The sequence below is a fragment of the Suncus etruscus genome, chromosome 1 (assembly GCF_024139225.1).
Source record: "Suncus etruscus isolate mSunEtr1 chromosome 1, mSunEtr1.pri.cur, whole genome shotgun sequence".
Classification (NCBI taxonomy): Eukaryota; Metazoa; Chordata; class Mammalia; order Eulipotyphla; family Soricidae; genus Suncus; species Suncus etruscus.
Window position 1 is genome coordinate 1,918,439 of NC_064848.1, and position 13,415 is coordinate 1,931,853.

The 13,415-nt window shown below is 37.0% G+C and overlaps 1 protein-coding gene and 1 non-coding gene across 2 annotated transcripts in view; both read right to left on the reverse strand.

Moving 5' to 3' along the window:
• Positions 1-13,415, reverse strand: part of SCAPER (S-phase cyclin A associated protein in the ER) — a 390,328-nt gene that overhangs the window by 212,431 nt on the left and 164,482 nt on the right.
• LOC126027996 (U6 spliceosomal RNA) lies at positions 2,979-3,086 on the reverse strand. The gene has a single exon (XR_007502360.1). It is a non-coding gene; the product is annotated as a U6 spliceosomal RNA (small nuclear RNA).

A 13,415-nucleotide genomic window follows, 5' to 3' on the forward strand; every position in this document is an offset into this window, starting at 1 on the left:
GACTATGTTAAGAGTCCAATTTCATTCCTTAGCATGTGATTATTCTGTTTTCCTAATACTATTTATTAAAGAAACATCCTTTCCCTCGTGACTATCGTGGCTCCCTTCCCAGGTGCCAGTCAACCATATAAGGAGTTTACTCTGGGCACTTGATGTCTGTTCCATATGTCTTTGTGTCCGGTTTCATGACAACCAAACCTTTTTGATTACTACAGTTTTATAATATAGTCTGAAATCAAGAAGTGAGATGACTTCAGAGCTTTGTTCTTCTCCGTTCTTCCAACTGCTATTTAAATACTTTTGTGGTTCTACAACTGTCTAAACAAATTCTATTTTCTTTCCTTTGAAAAGTTGAATTAGAATTTTAGTTAGGACTACACTGAATTTATCTATATGTGGCTTAAGCAGTATAGACTCTGTATGTATGTGTGAGCATGTGCACGAATATGGTGTGCCAGAAATTAAACCCAGGGACTCATGCATGGAAAGCCAGTGTTCTACTACTGAACAACATCCCCTATGGGACAGATTGATATTATTAATAAAATAACTCTAATTCATGAACATGATATTTTTGCATTTATCTTTAGTGCCTTCAATTTTTACATCAATTATCCTTTTATTAGGAATATTTTACTTCCTTGAATTTATTCCTATGTTGTTATTTTGATGTTACTACTATAAATGGAATTTTTAAAATACTTCCTTGTTATCATATTGAACAATTACTTTCTTCTGTATGTTGATTTGTTTATTGAAACTTCATTGATTTTCTTTGTATTGCAACAGTATCCTCTCATTTCTGACTGAATTCTCTTTCTTAGCTGGACTTTGTAGATTTTGTCTATTTACAACAATAAACACATTTTCTTCCTTTTTATTGGGTGGTATGCTATATTTATCATTTGTATATTTACTTTCCTCTTTGTTTTCTTTCTGATTACCATGAAGATTGAATTAAAAAAACCTTGCAACTGGAGCAACAGCACAGCAGGTAGAGTGCTTGGCTTGCATGCAGCTGAATTGGGTTTGATCACCACAACCCTATATGGTCCCCTGAGCATTACTGGGTGTGGCCCCAAAACAAAATCTTTTTTTTTTTTGTTTTTGGGCCACACCCTGTGACGATCAGGGGTTACTCCTGGCTATGCGCTCAGAAGTTGCTCCTGGCTTCTTGGGGGGCCATATGGGACACCGGGGGATCGAACCGTGGTCCGTCCTAGGCTAGCGCAGGCAAGGCAGGCACCTTACCTCCAGCGCCACCGCCTGGCCCCCCCAAAACAAAATCTTAAAGACAAAATCTTTTATGCTGCTAGCATGATTTGAATTCCATAAAAATTACCTTTTTACTCACATTTACTCGCATTTTGTCTTTAATACCAGTCACCTCTTTTTAATGTATAACTAAAAGTTATTATAGCTTTATTTTTAACAGCTTTGGCCTTTAACCTTTGAACTAGAGTTAAGTGATTAATACAAGTGTTGTTAACTAGAGTTGTGAATTTGACTGAATCCTTGCCTTTATCAGCACCTACATTCATTTTATTAATGAGTATCTCTTCACTTCAACTTCAAGAACCTCTCAGCACTCTCACGTGTCAGGCAAACAACTGATGGATTCCTCGGGTTTTGTTTATCAGAGTGAGTCTTTCAGTACCAATCCCTCAGAAGTGTCCTCTACCCCTCCACCAATTCCCCATCCACGCCCCACCATTTGCCTTTGTTATCTTTCTACTTAAAGAGTCACTTCTTCCAGTATTTCTTCCTAAGTAGCTTTGTGAGGGAAATATATTCGTTTACGGATTCAAAGACTTTCCCAGACATTTTCAATTGGGGTCATTTGTCCTATAGTTCTTTTGTTTGTTTGTTTTTGTTTTTTTGGGTCACACCCGGCGGTGCTCAGGGGTTACTCCTGGCTGTCTGCTCAGAAATAGCTCCTGGCAGGCACGGGGGACCATATGGGACACCGGGATTCGAACTAACCACCTTTGGTCCTGGATCGGCTGCTTGCAAGGCAAACATCGCTGTGCTATCTCTCCGGGCCCTGTCCTATAGTTCTTATTCACATTTTTGAGGTCCTTACAAATCATACTGATTCTGTGCTGACTGCCTTTTGCTTTCCCTAGAGTGGTGGTGAACAATAAAACCAGCATCACTTTCCTCCAATTCTGCAGTTAGGTCTGCTTTCTGAGCATGATCACTTCTGGCTAGTTCTCCCAGCAACTCCTACTTCTTAGTTACAAAGTATGGCTCAATATTCTGGAGTCAGACGCACTACCGTTGCGCTGTGAGGTCGGCGTCAATATTCTGGATTGGGCTACAATGAAGTGGGAATGCCCTAAAGATCTGGGAAAAGCTGCACTTACTAACATGCTCTTCAAGGAAAGTGACAGGTTTTAAAGTTTTCTAGTAACTGACCTGTGGCAATGATATCAATAATATTCTTTTCTGATATTAAAATTTATTTGGTTATTATCACTTTAATTTTCCTAAGGGACTTTTAGGATAATCTTTAATAGCCCATTAAAAATGTCTGTTGATGTTTTAAGTGAATTTTACATATGTTTTAATTTTTAGGTATAGTATTTTTAGCTTCCCAAATCATGGGTATTGTATGCCCACCTTTCAACCTTTGTTTATATATTGTTTCCATAGTGCTTTATCATTTTATCTACAAATGTCTTTTTTTTTGTTTTTTTCAGCCATACCGGGTGACACTCGGGTTACTCCTGGCTATGCGCTCAGAAATCACTCCTGGCTTGGGGGACCATATGGCATGCCAGGGGATGGAACCATTGTCCATCCTAGGCTAAAGCAAGCAAGGCAGACGCCTTACCACATGCACCACCACTTCAGCCCCTACCAATGTCTTATTTTTTTTAAAAATTATTCCTAGGAAGATAACTATGTTTGCATTATTAAGAATAATATGAATTTTACCTCACTTTTACATTTTTAATTGTCAGTCACAGCCTCTGACCAAGACGATTGTCATTTTGATTTTTGCATGTCATCCTTGTGCAAGGGCCATGCTAATCTTCTCTGTATCAGTACAATTTTAGTATATGTGCTGCTGAAGCAAGCACATATTGTTAGTTTGATTTTTTAAGAGTGTTGATTTTCTTGAATTTTTAATGTAGACACACACCATCAACAAATAAGACTTGATCTCTACCCAACATTTTTAAAATTGCTTTATTTAAGCACCATGGTTACAAATTGCTTATTGTTGGGTTTAAGTTATACAAAGTATATCATCCTTCACCAGTGTATTCTTACATTCACCGGTGTCTCCTGTTCTCTCTCTCTCTCCCTCCTTCTCTCTCTCGCTCTCTTCCCCCTCCTCTCTCTCTCTCTCTCTCCTCTCTCTCTCTCTCTCTCTCTCTCTCTCTCTCTCTCTCTCTCTCTCTCTCTCTCCCCCCCTTTTTGACTCTGTGGTTTGCACTACTCTTAATGGAGGGGAAACTTGCCTGTTAGTTTCTCCATTTTCTTTCTTTTTCAGGGGTTACTCCTGGCTCTCTATGCTCAGAAATAGCTCCTGGCAGGCTCAGGGGACAATATGAGATGTTGGGATTCGAACCACTGTCCTTCTGCAAGCAAGGCAAACACCTTACTTCCACGCTATCTCTCTGGCCCCTGTGGTAAGCTTTCTAACCTGAGTTGGACCTCTTGAGCTTTATCTCTACTGTCTCTGGGTATTATTACCATATAATAGTATCATACTATTATTAATTAATCATTAATAGATTATTATTCATTTTATTTATTGTTATTAATTAATAATATTAATAGTAGTAGTACCATACTATTTTACCATACTCCTATTTTTCTTATATCCCTACAAATGAGTAGATTATTCTATGTCTATCTCTTTCCCTCTGGCTCATTTCACTCAACATAATGGTCTCTATGTCCACCCTCGTACAAGCAAATCTTATTACTTCATTTTTCCTAATGGCTGCATTTCTAGAAATGAAACCATCATGATGTTTTATATTAATTTATTTTTAGCTGCCTATATCACCGATCCATTGTTAAAATAAATAATACTTGGTTATATTTCTACTAAATTTTAATTCTCACAACTGAAAGACATAGATGAAAGGAAAAAAGTGAAGTTTAAGAAGTGAATACTCTAGCTAAGCTCAAGGAGTCACTACATGGCTGATCTGGAACAGGTCTGTAACAAAAAAAAGTCTGCAGTTTGTTTTGGGACCACACCTGGAAATGCTCAGGAGACTATATAGAAGGCCTGGATTTGAACCCAGGTTGGGTTCAAATGTACAATGTACAATGCAAGTGTACTACTGACCATTTTACACCCCCAATATGCAGTCTTAATGGATGAATAACATTATACTGATATCTGCTGATTGCAAGAAATTAACTTTAACTATTTCACTTAAAAAGTCACTGTCCTGGGTAGGTAGGGCACTTGCCTTGCACATGGCCAACCTGGCTTCAATCCTTAGCACCCCACTTGGCTTCGTCAGCACTTATAGGAGTGATTCCTGAGTACAGAGCTAGGAGGACATCCAGGGAGAGTAATTCATGGCCTGAATCACACATGGAGGAAGTAGGTGCTAAGTCTGTGCTTTTAACATTGTTCTCATTTGCCTTCTCACATACCTCTTCATTGATCATCCCATGAATCTACATCAAAAGCAACAGTTAACAATTCTTTGTTTCTTTGTGGTTACTAGAATAGATGAAAAGCTAGACAACTTAATTTATTCCAAAATATCATTTCTTTTTTTTTGTTTTTTTTGGGTCACACCCGGCAGCGCTCAGGGGTCACTTCTGGCTCTACGCTCAGAAATCGGCCCTGGCAGGCATGGGGAACCATATGGGATGCTGAGTTTCGAACCACCGTCCTTCTGGACGCAAGGCAAACGCCTTACCTCCATGCTATCTCTCCGGCCCCCAAAATATCATTTCTTTAATTGTCCAGTTGGGAATCTCCATGTCAGAGCAAAAAAAAAAATTACCATGATTAATACCTACGCTTTTTATAAATCAGAAGAAAAATGTTTTCATTTGGCTACTGAAGAGGAAGTTTTTATATCTGCCATACAGTAAGTCTTTGCCATGAAGTATATTTTAAAAACTGTCTGAACTGAAGACAGCTAGTGTCAAAATCCTTCTACAAGAAATGTCTCATTTTTTAGCATCCCTATTTCCGAGAACCCAGATTTATATAAATGTGATTTAAACAGTAAATGTTTACTCACTATATCAGGCAATTAATCACTAAGGTGAGTCCAAAAGCAAAATATTGCCAGAGGTAGAATGATGTGTCAGTGTGTAAGTATATCTCTATACTGAGAAGAGAAGTAATTCATAATAATTTTAAGCTGACAGGTTCTGTTATATTACTTCATCACATCTTCATTTTTAATTGTAATTGCAATGTACTTAGGATAACTATTAGAGAAGAATCAGAATTTATTCTAAATTTTATCAGCAGTAATGGCATTTTTACCAATAAAAATAAGCTAAGATGAAGTAGTTCATGGGCACACTTGTACTCTCAGACATCATTTTCATGGATGGTTCTTTTTGGCTTTTGTTTGTGGGCCACAACAAGTACTGGTGGCTCTATATTCATTATAATTCCTAGCAGTGTTTAATTGACCATATTTGGTGTCAGGAATAAAATCCAGACAGGCTATGTGCAAGACAAGTGCCTTAATCAAACCTGGCCATCTCTCTACCTCTCCTGAAATGTACCATTTTTTGCAAGGGGTGGGGGACGGCACACCTGGCAGTATTTAGAGCTTACTCATGGCTTTGTGCTCAGAGGTCATTATTAATGGAGCTTGGAAGATCATATGTGGTACTGTATATGTTGTACATGCAAGTGCCTTACATATTGTACTATCTCTCTAGTCCTATGTTTCTTATCTAATACTGGAATTTGCATATTTCCTTGTTGAAAACTTATTTATTTTTTTAGTTCAAAGTATTTCATGAATTATTTTCTTTAAGATACTAAATTTAAATTATCCTTGTACAGATGCTGACCAAACAGTAAGTGTAAAAAATTTTTTAAATAATTTTGGGGTGGCATATGTGTTACCTGGGTACATGATACCCAAGCACATGTTGCCTGAATCTCCCCTCCTGAGATATGCAATTTTATACTTTAACTCTAGTAGGTATACCAAGGTTCTCTTCGAATTCAAAGAAGCCTGCGCTTGTTTTTTCAGTACCTCCAAATAAAACCTGTTTTTATTTAAACATACACACACACACACACACACACACACACACACACACACACACACAAAACTGGTGCCACTTATGATGAATAAAACTGAATCTAAGTATTGTGTGTTCACATCTTGTACCTTTGAGTAACCTCCCTCCCTTACTTTCGTTCCTGGGAAAGACATTAATCACAGTGAATAGGTGTTTATTTAGTAAAATAGGTAGTAAAATGGGTTTCTGTTTGGCTTGGGGTAAAGGGGTTCTCATGCAGTGCCTACACAGCAAAAGGGTCCATTCCCCGAGTTATTCAGCTAGTCAGGCCAGGATGCAGTGCTGCAGGACCAGAAAACACCAGGAGGTGTTAATTACAAATCTAAATAAAATTTAAAAGATACCTTCTTCTCTGAACACAACATCTGGAGGTACTTAGAGACCTCCAAGCCCACAACCAGCAAGGCAAGGAGGCCACTGTGGTACCAGAGACTAAACTTGGGCCAGATGTTCTGCAGAATCTCCTCAGCCCCTGATCTCAGCTTATTTCCTGTTATTTCTCTCAAGGCAGACTACGATCTATTTCCAAGAAGAAATTGCCACCAAAAAAGAAAAACAAAAAAACAAAACAAAAAGACATGGACAGCTGGAATTTACCTATAAGGTGAATACTAGTCCAACTTAATAAACCAAACATTCACCTCCCTCCCTATGCTCACTTAGCCAAGACAGTCCTCACTCCTTTTGAAAAGCCTTTCAGGTGGTGCTTTTCAAAGGAAAGAGTACATCCAGCTACTTCCCGAGTTTTGCAACATTATTTGATATGAAGCAGTTGGATTCTCACACAACTTAACTGGAGAGACTGATTCCCAAAATTATGGTATGACTTATTTTAATATCCTTTCACCCTGTTATATATTTTATTCTGAAAATAAATGGACTAAGGTGGCTCTAGATACAGGGGTACTCTTAACATCTAGCAAAAGTAATAAAAAATATTCCAGCATATTATGTCTCAAGCTATTCTTAAAAATTATTCAAAAACAATAATTACAAATCTAAATAAAATTAAAAAGATAAACTTTCTCTGAACACAACAGATGAAATTGGGAAATCAAAAAGAAATCTGGAAAATTCATATATGTAAATAAACAATATATTCTTAGGAAAATATGGATTAAAAATAAAATTGGAGGGAAACTGGAATGAATGTTCAAATAAATAAAAAACAAAATTAACATTTATGAAATTCAGTAAAAGTAGACCTTAAAGAACAATTTACAACTCTATGTATCTGCATTAAAAAGAATATCTCAGATCAATAACAATTTTTTTCTTACTGAAATACAAAAATCACAGCAAACTTAGCCCAAAACTAAACCAAAGTTAAAGTTATTTTCTTTAAGATACTAAATTTAAATTATCCTTGTACAGATGCTGACCAAACAGTAAGTGTAAAAAAAAAAGGAAAAAAGGTAAGTGTAAAAAAAAGAGAAAAAAAAGTAAGTGTAAAAAAGGATAAACAATAGCAGCAATCAGTGGTGGTGGTGGGGACTAATCTTCAAAGACTGACTATAAAAAAGGGTAAGAAGAAAATTATAAAAATGTAAAAAGAAGAAAACAATGTTACAACTGGCCTTACAGAACCAAAAAAGTATTTTAAAAGACCAGCAAGATAGTATCTTGTTGAAACAGGGACATTGCTTGATACATGGTTACTACAAGAACTGACTTAAGAAGATATAAAAAACTGGACTAGACCTGTAACAAGAAATAATCACTAAGGGCCGGGGACAGTGAAACTACAGTAGGACACTGATCTTTCAAGTGGAAGGTCCTGAATTCAAACCTCAGCAACATCCACCCTCTCCCATTAAAAAAAAAAAAAAAAATCAGTACTCAAAACTATCCAATAAAGAAAAAGATTCAGAATTAAAATGAAATGACTTCATTGGTGAATTTTATGAAGCATTTAAAATTTTACAGGCCAGAGAGAAAGTTCAGCAGTTAAGCACTTTCCTTGTAGGTGGCTGCCCAGAGTTTCATCCCTGTGATAGCACATAGTCCCATGAGCATCACAAGAGTCATCCCTGAGCACATAGCAAGGACAAGGACTAAGTGCCACCGGGAGTGGCTTTCATCACCCCCCAAAATCAGCATCAATCTTTAAAACTTTGAAATATCTTCATAGAAAGACCCGACCAATACAGCAGTTCCGCAGGTAGAGTGCTTGCTTTGCACATGGTTGACCCATGTTCATCCCCAGCATCCCTTATGATCTCCTGAGCATCACCAAGAATGATTCCTGAGTGCAGAGACAGAAGTGACCTTGAGCACTGCCAAGTATAGCCCCCAAACGAAAAATAAACAAACAAAAGAAAACTGCATAGAATAAGGTATTAAGGTATTATTAGTTTTTAAAAAAAAAACAGTACAGATTAAAGAACAAACTGACTTTCTAGCTTTGGAAATAAAAATGAATTTAACTGGCTGAAGGTACGGGAACAGTTAGTGGACAGCCTGCCCTGCTGGCTAAGACTAAGTCACATAGCACCATGCCACATTCCCAGTGTGACCCCATTGTTCTTTGGGACCTCTGGTACCACAAAAGGAGGTGTATTTTATGCTCACTGCAACCATGTGTCACATTTGGTGGACATTGGAACCAAAATGTGACTTCTGGCCAGTATTGTAGGCAAAGTAGGTGAGCACCACAGCCAACGGGGCCACTTCCAAGAAGCCTCAAAGTCAAAGTGTGTGTGCACACAACCACAAAGGAAAGAGAATGGGGTGGGATGGGGAAGTCAAATGGTATAGCACGTGCCCTGAGTTTGATCCTCAGCCCACACGTCTTTCATACCTCCAGAGCTGCCCAAAGTGGTAGCCTTGAGCGTCTCCAGCACTGGCAGGTCCAATTGATCCACGGGACCTGCCCCTTCAGTCAGAGCATTGCTACAACAGACACCAGGCACCACCCTGTGCCAACATAGCACCTCTGGGAGATGCCCTATTTAAAAAAAAAAGTAATGGGCTCTTAATTTAAAGATGGGGTAACTAGGACCAACAATCAGCCCAATTACCAAAATATTATGCTTCTGAAATATCTTGATGTTGACTCATCATGTAGAACAAATGAGGCAGCTTACATTATGTGCTACTCAAGGTAAAAATCCTTTTCGGGCTTTTTAAATAAAAACAAAGAATTTAAATCCTTTATCTCTAAATAAAGGCATCAGAGACCACTGTTGAGAGAATAATCAAGAACAGAAACTTAAAGAAACTCACATATTACACCTTAAGTTATGATAGAAGAGGACAGAAAATCAGTAAGGAAAAATACTCTTTTCAATAAATGGTGCTCAGAAAAATTAAGCAAAGTAAAGAAATAAAAAGAAAATAATATCTGCCAAACAATAAAAAGAAATTAACTAAAATTAACTAAAGGTTAAAGTAAAGGCAAAGGCATACTATTTCATAATAAAAAGAGCTTAAGGACTCTGGGGCAGAAAAAATAGTTTAAAAGAAGTGTATAGCCATTAACTACAAAATTACTCACATATTTGTTCATGCTAAGAACTTTTCTTGAGTAAACCCAAGAAAATAAAAATATAACTGAATGAGAGTAGATACCCTTAAGAATAGTGTCCAGGACATACAACAATTTTCTGCCAATCAGTGAAAGATTGATATAAGCATAACACACGAAGAGGAAATTCAAATAGCTAATATATATAAATAGGTAACAAAGTTATCTAGTAATAAAGATGCACATTAAGACTATAGTAAACTATACTATATAACTCAATATTAGCAAAAATTAAAATATCTAATAATACAAACTACCAGAAAGGGAAAAAAGCAATTCTCTTTAACTCTGTTGGCCAGTGTGCTAGTCGGTGCAACTTTGGGAAAACAATTTTCCACTATCAAGAAAAATTAAAGATATATATGCCTTTTGACCCAGGACCCTACTCGAGAAATTCCTGTACATGAATACAAGAGAGTAACTTTAGAAGCTAATTTTTAATAACATACCAATAGTCCATCAATGGAAGTATAGGTAAATATCACCATGCAAATTTAAACAATTACTTTAAATATAGCAAAGCGAAAATCGTAATAAAAAACTGGCTCTACACCAAAATCAGTTCTTAAGTACATAATCCTGAATAGAAGCTAGCAAATGCAGTACAGTAGCGTTCTATTTATAGAGTTCAAAACTAGACAAGCTTCAACTAAGAATGGGAGGGCTTTGGGGACACAGCCAGCTACGCTTAGGGCTTACTCCTGTTCAAAGATCACTCGCGGTAGTGCTGGGGATTGAACTGGGAGAAGCAAAAGCAAAAGCCTGCTGTATGTCTCTCTGGCGCCATAAACAAGCCTGTGTTATTCAGAGATAGCCGTAGGGGATAAAACTAAAGGAAATAACTGTTTCCAAAAATATCAAAGTACTAACTTATTAAAATTAAGAGAAACGGAGAGAAAAGTAAGACCACTGTAGTCAGGCAGGGAAGAAGGTCTGGAGTGCTGACAATGTAATACTCCTTAACTAGTAATCCATGTTTTTAAACCAATATAGTCATTATCATATATTATTATAATTATGACCACTCTTCCTTAAAATAGAAACTATCTATGAATTAAAGCTGTGTAAGAGTCTTGAATAAAATTTTATTTTCCTTAGCTAGTCTCCTGTGCAAGCTAGCTAAATAAGGTATGAGAAACATTTTTACTTTACCTTGGGAACCACAACAGACTTTCTAACAAAAGGTGTCTATCATACAATATACAAATAGTTCCTACCAACTGCTATGAGGAAAGAACCATGTCTACTGAGAAAAGTAAGTGGAGGATCAAAAGAAAAATTTTAAAGTATGAAATATTTTTTAGGTTTTTTTAAAAATATTTTCTTAAATTACAGCTGAAAATTAAAGAAGGAAAACGGAATGGTGCCGGAGGATAAGCAGCTTCTACTGGGATCTGAACCCAATTTTCAGAATACAATTAGGCTGAAAAATTCTCAGGGATTAGTGGTTTATCTCCTCTGAATCTTGGCGTGAAATAAATAGCCACAAACTTCAGTTGGCAAAATAGAAAGTGATGTGAGATGTTTCTACCTCTCAAACTTTCCAGAATGGTCTGTTGGTAAAATCTGGTGATATAAAATTCAAAAACACCAAAAAACACAGCAGGATTTGTTAAGGGTATCATAAACTCAATGGTGATTTGACTTCTCTCAATTCAGTTCAAATTATGAATGCTGGCAGCTAGAAGGTTTACTTATTCAGGTTCAAGGAAACAGCTGTGTCTCTAGTTAAATTTGGCAGGAGTCTAGAAAAGTCAGGAAAGGCAACTGAACAAACTCCATGTCCAAGTCATTGCTTAAACTGTTTACTTATAGTGACGGCATACAAATGTCTCATGTTACTGATAAACCACAGAAAGCTTCTGGGATGCTATTACTATCCAAACTATAATGTAATGTTCATCATTGCAGAGTAATGAGAAAAGTCAATGCAAACACAAATCAGGCTCACGTGGACCAAATTTAATATAATGTCTAAGATAAGAAAAATGCTTTTGCATTTATAAAATCTGTTTTAGAAATTCATTTGAAAGAATAAAATATTTCTGCAACAAAAAGTTACTTGGAGCGATTTATATTAACCACGTATTTTTAAAATGCAATTTTATGTACTGAGAATCACAGCAGAATTACAATCAGAAAAATCTGAAAGCATGACACACTCCTAAAAGAATAAAAGTTTAAGGGGCCAGCGAGGTGGCGCTAGAGGCAAGGTGTCTGCCTTGCAAGCACTAGGCAAGGAAGGACCGAGGTTCGATCCCCTAGGCTCCCATATGGTCCCCCCAAGCCAGGGGCGATTTCTGAGTGCTTAGCCAGGAGTAACCCCTGACATCAAATGGGTGTGGCCCCCCCCAAAAAGAATAAAAGGTTGAAAACCACATTAATGCCACTTAATCAAGAAAAAAAAATCCAGGATTCAAAAATCCAGGTAAACCTTCCCAATCACACTTACCACATCCAGTCTAAATAACCATTGTCCTGAGTTTGCTCTGTAATATTTCCTGTATTTCTCTATACTCTAACCACTCACACATACTTTTAAAAAACAATGCATTTTTGGTCTATTCTTGCGCTTCATATTATTAGATTTGTTACTGTAGATATACATGCATGTAGATAGTCAGTGATGCTCAGGGATTACAGCTGGCTCCATATTCAGGAATTACTCCTGGGAACCACATGAGATGGCAGGGATTGAACCCACGTTGGCTGTGTAACTCAAATGCCATACCTGCTGTACTATCACTCCAGCCGTATAATTATTCTTTAAGGTGATTGTTTTGCTCACTCAACATCGAAAAATTAAATCTAGTTGTTAATTAAAAGTTCCTCCAATTTTTATTGTTGAATATTCCTTTCCAGAAATATCCCATAACTTACATGTGCTACTATGAATGGGCACTTGAATTATGTCCATAGTTGGAAATGACAAATAATATTCTAATAGAACATTTTTTCCTATGTCTGCTAGTGCAAATATGGATTAGTTTCTCGAGGGTAGTAGATGTATGTAGCAGTATAATATGCAAGTATGTAATTAGCTCATGAGAGCAAAATAATTTCTGAAGAGGTAAGGCCAACTTACGAGAATATGAATATTCCCATTTCTCTAGATCTTTGTAATAGCTGGCACTTATAATCTTGTTTTCCACCATTGAGAAGTGGCTGATAGTGTCATACTAAGTCACTCATTTGGATTTTCCTGATATTAAAGAGAATGACTTTTTTCATTTATTTATTAATTATTTAAGTTCCTTTTTTTTTGAAATACCTATTCTCTTGATAATTTTTCAACTAAATTGTCCTTTTTAAAGACTTGTCCTTTTTCTTTTAAAAAATTGTTTGACCTGGGGCCAGAGTGGTGGTATAAGCGGTAGGGCATTTGCCTTGCACACACTGACCTAGGACAAACCGCGGTTAGATCCCGAGGCGTCACATATAGTCCCCCAAGCCAGGAGCGATTTCTGAGCGCATAGCCAGGAGTAAGCCCTGGAATTATGGCCCCAAAACAAACAAAAAAATTGTTTGACTTATGACCACAAGAAAAGTGCTTGGGTCACCAGGCCAACTCTAGTGGTGCTGGGGGACCCTTTGGTTCCTGGATGGACAGAACTGAGGGTCTTAGTAC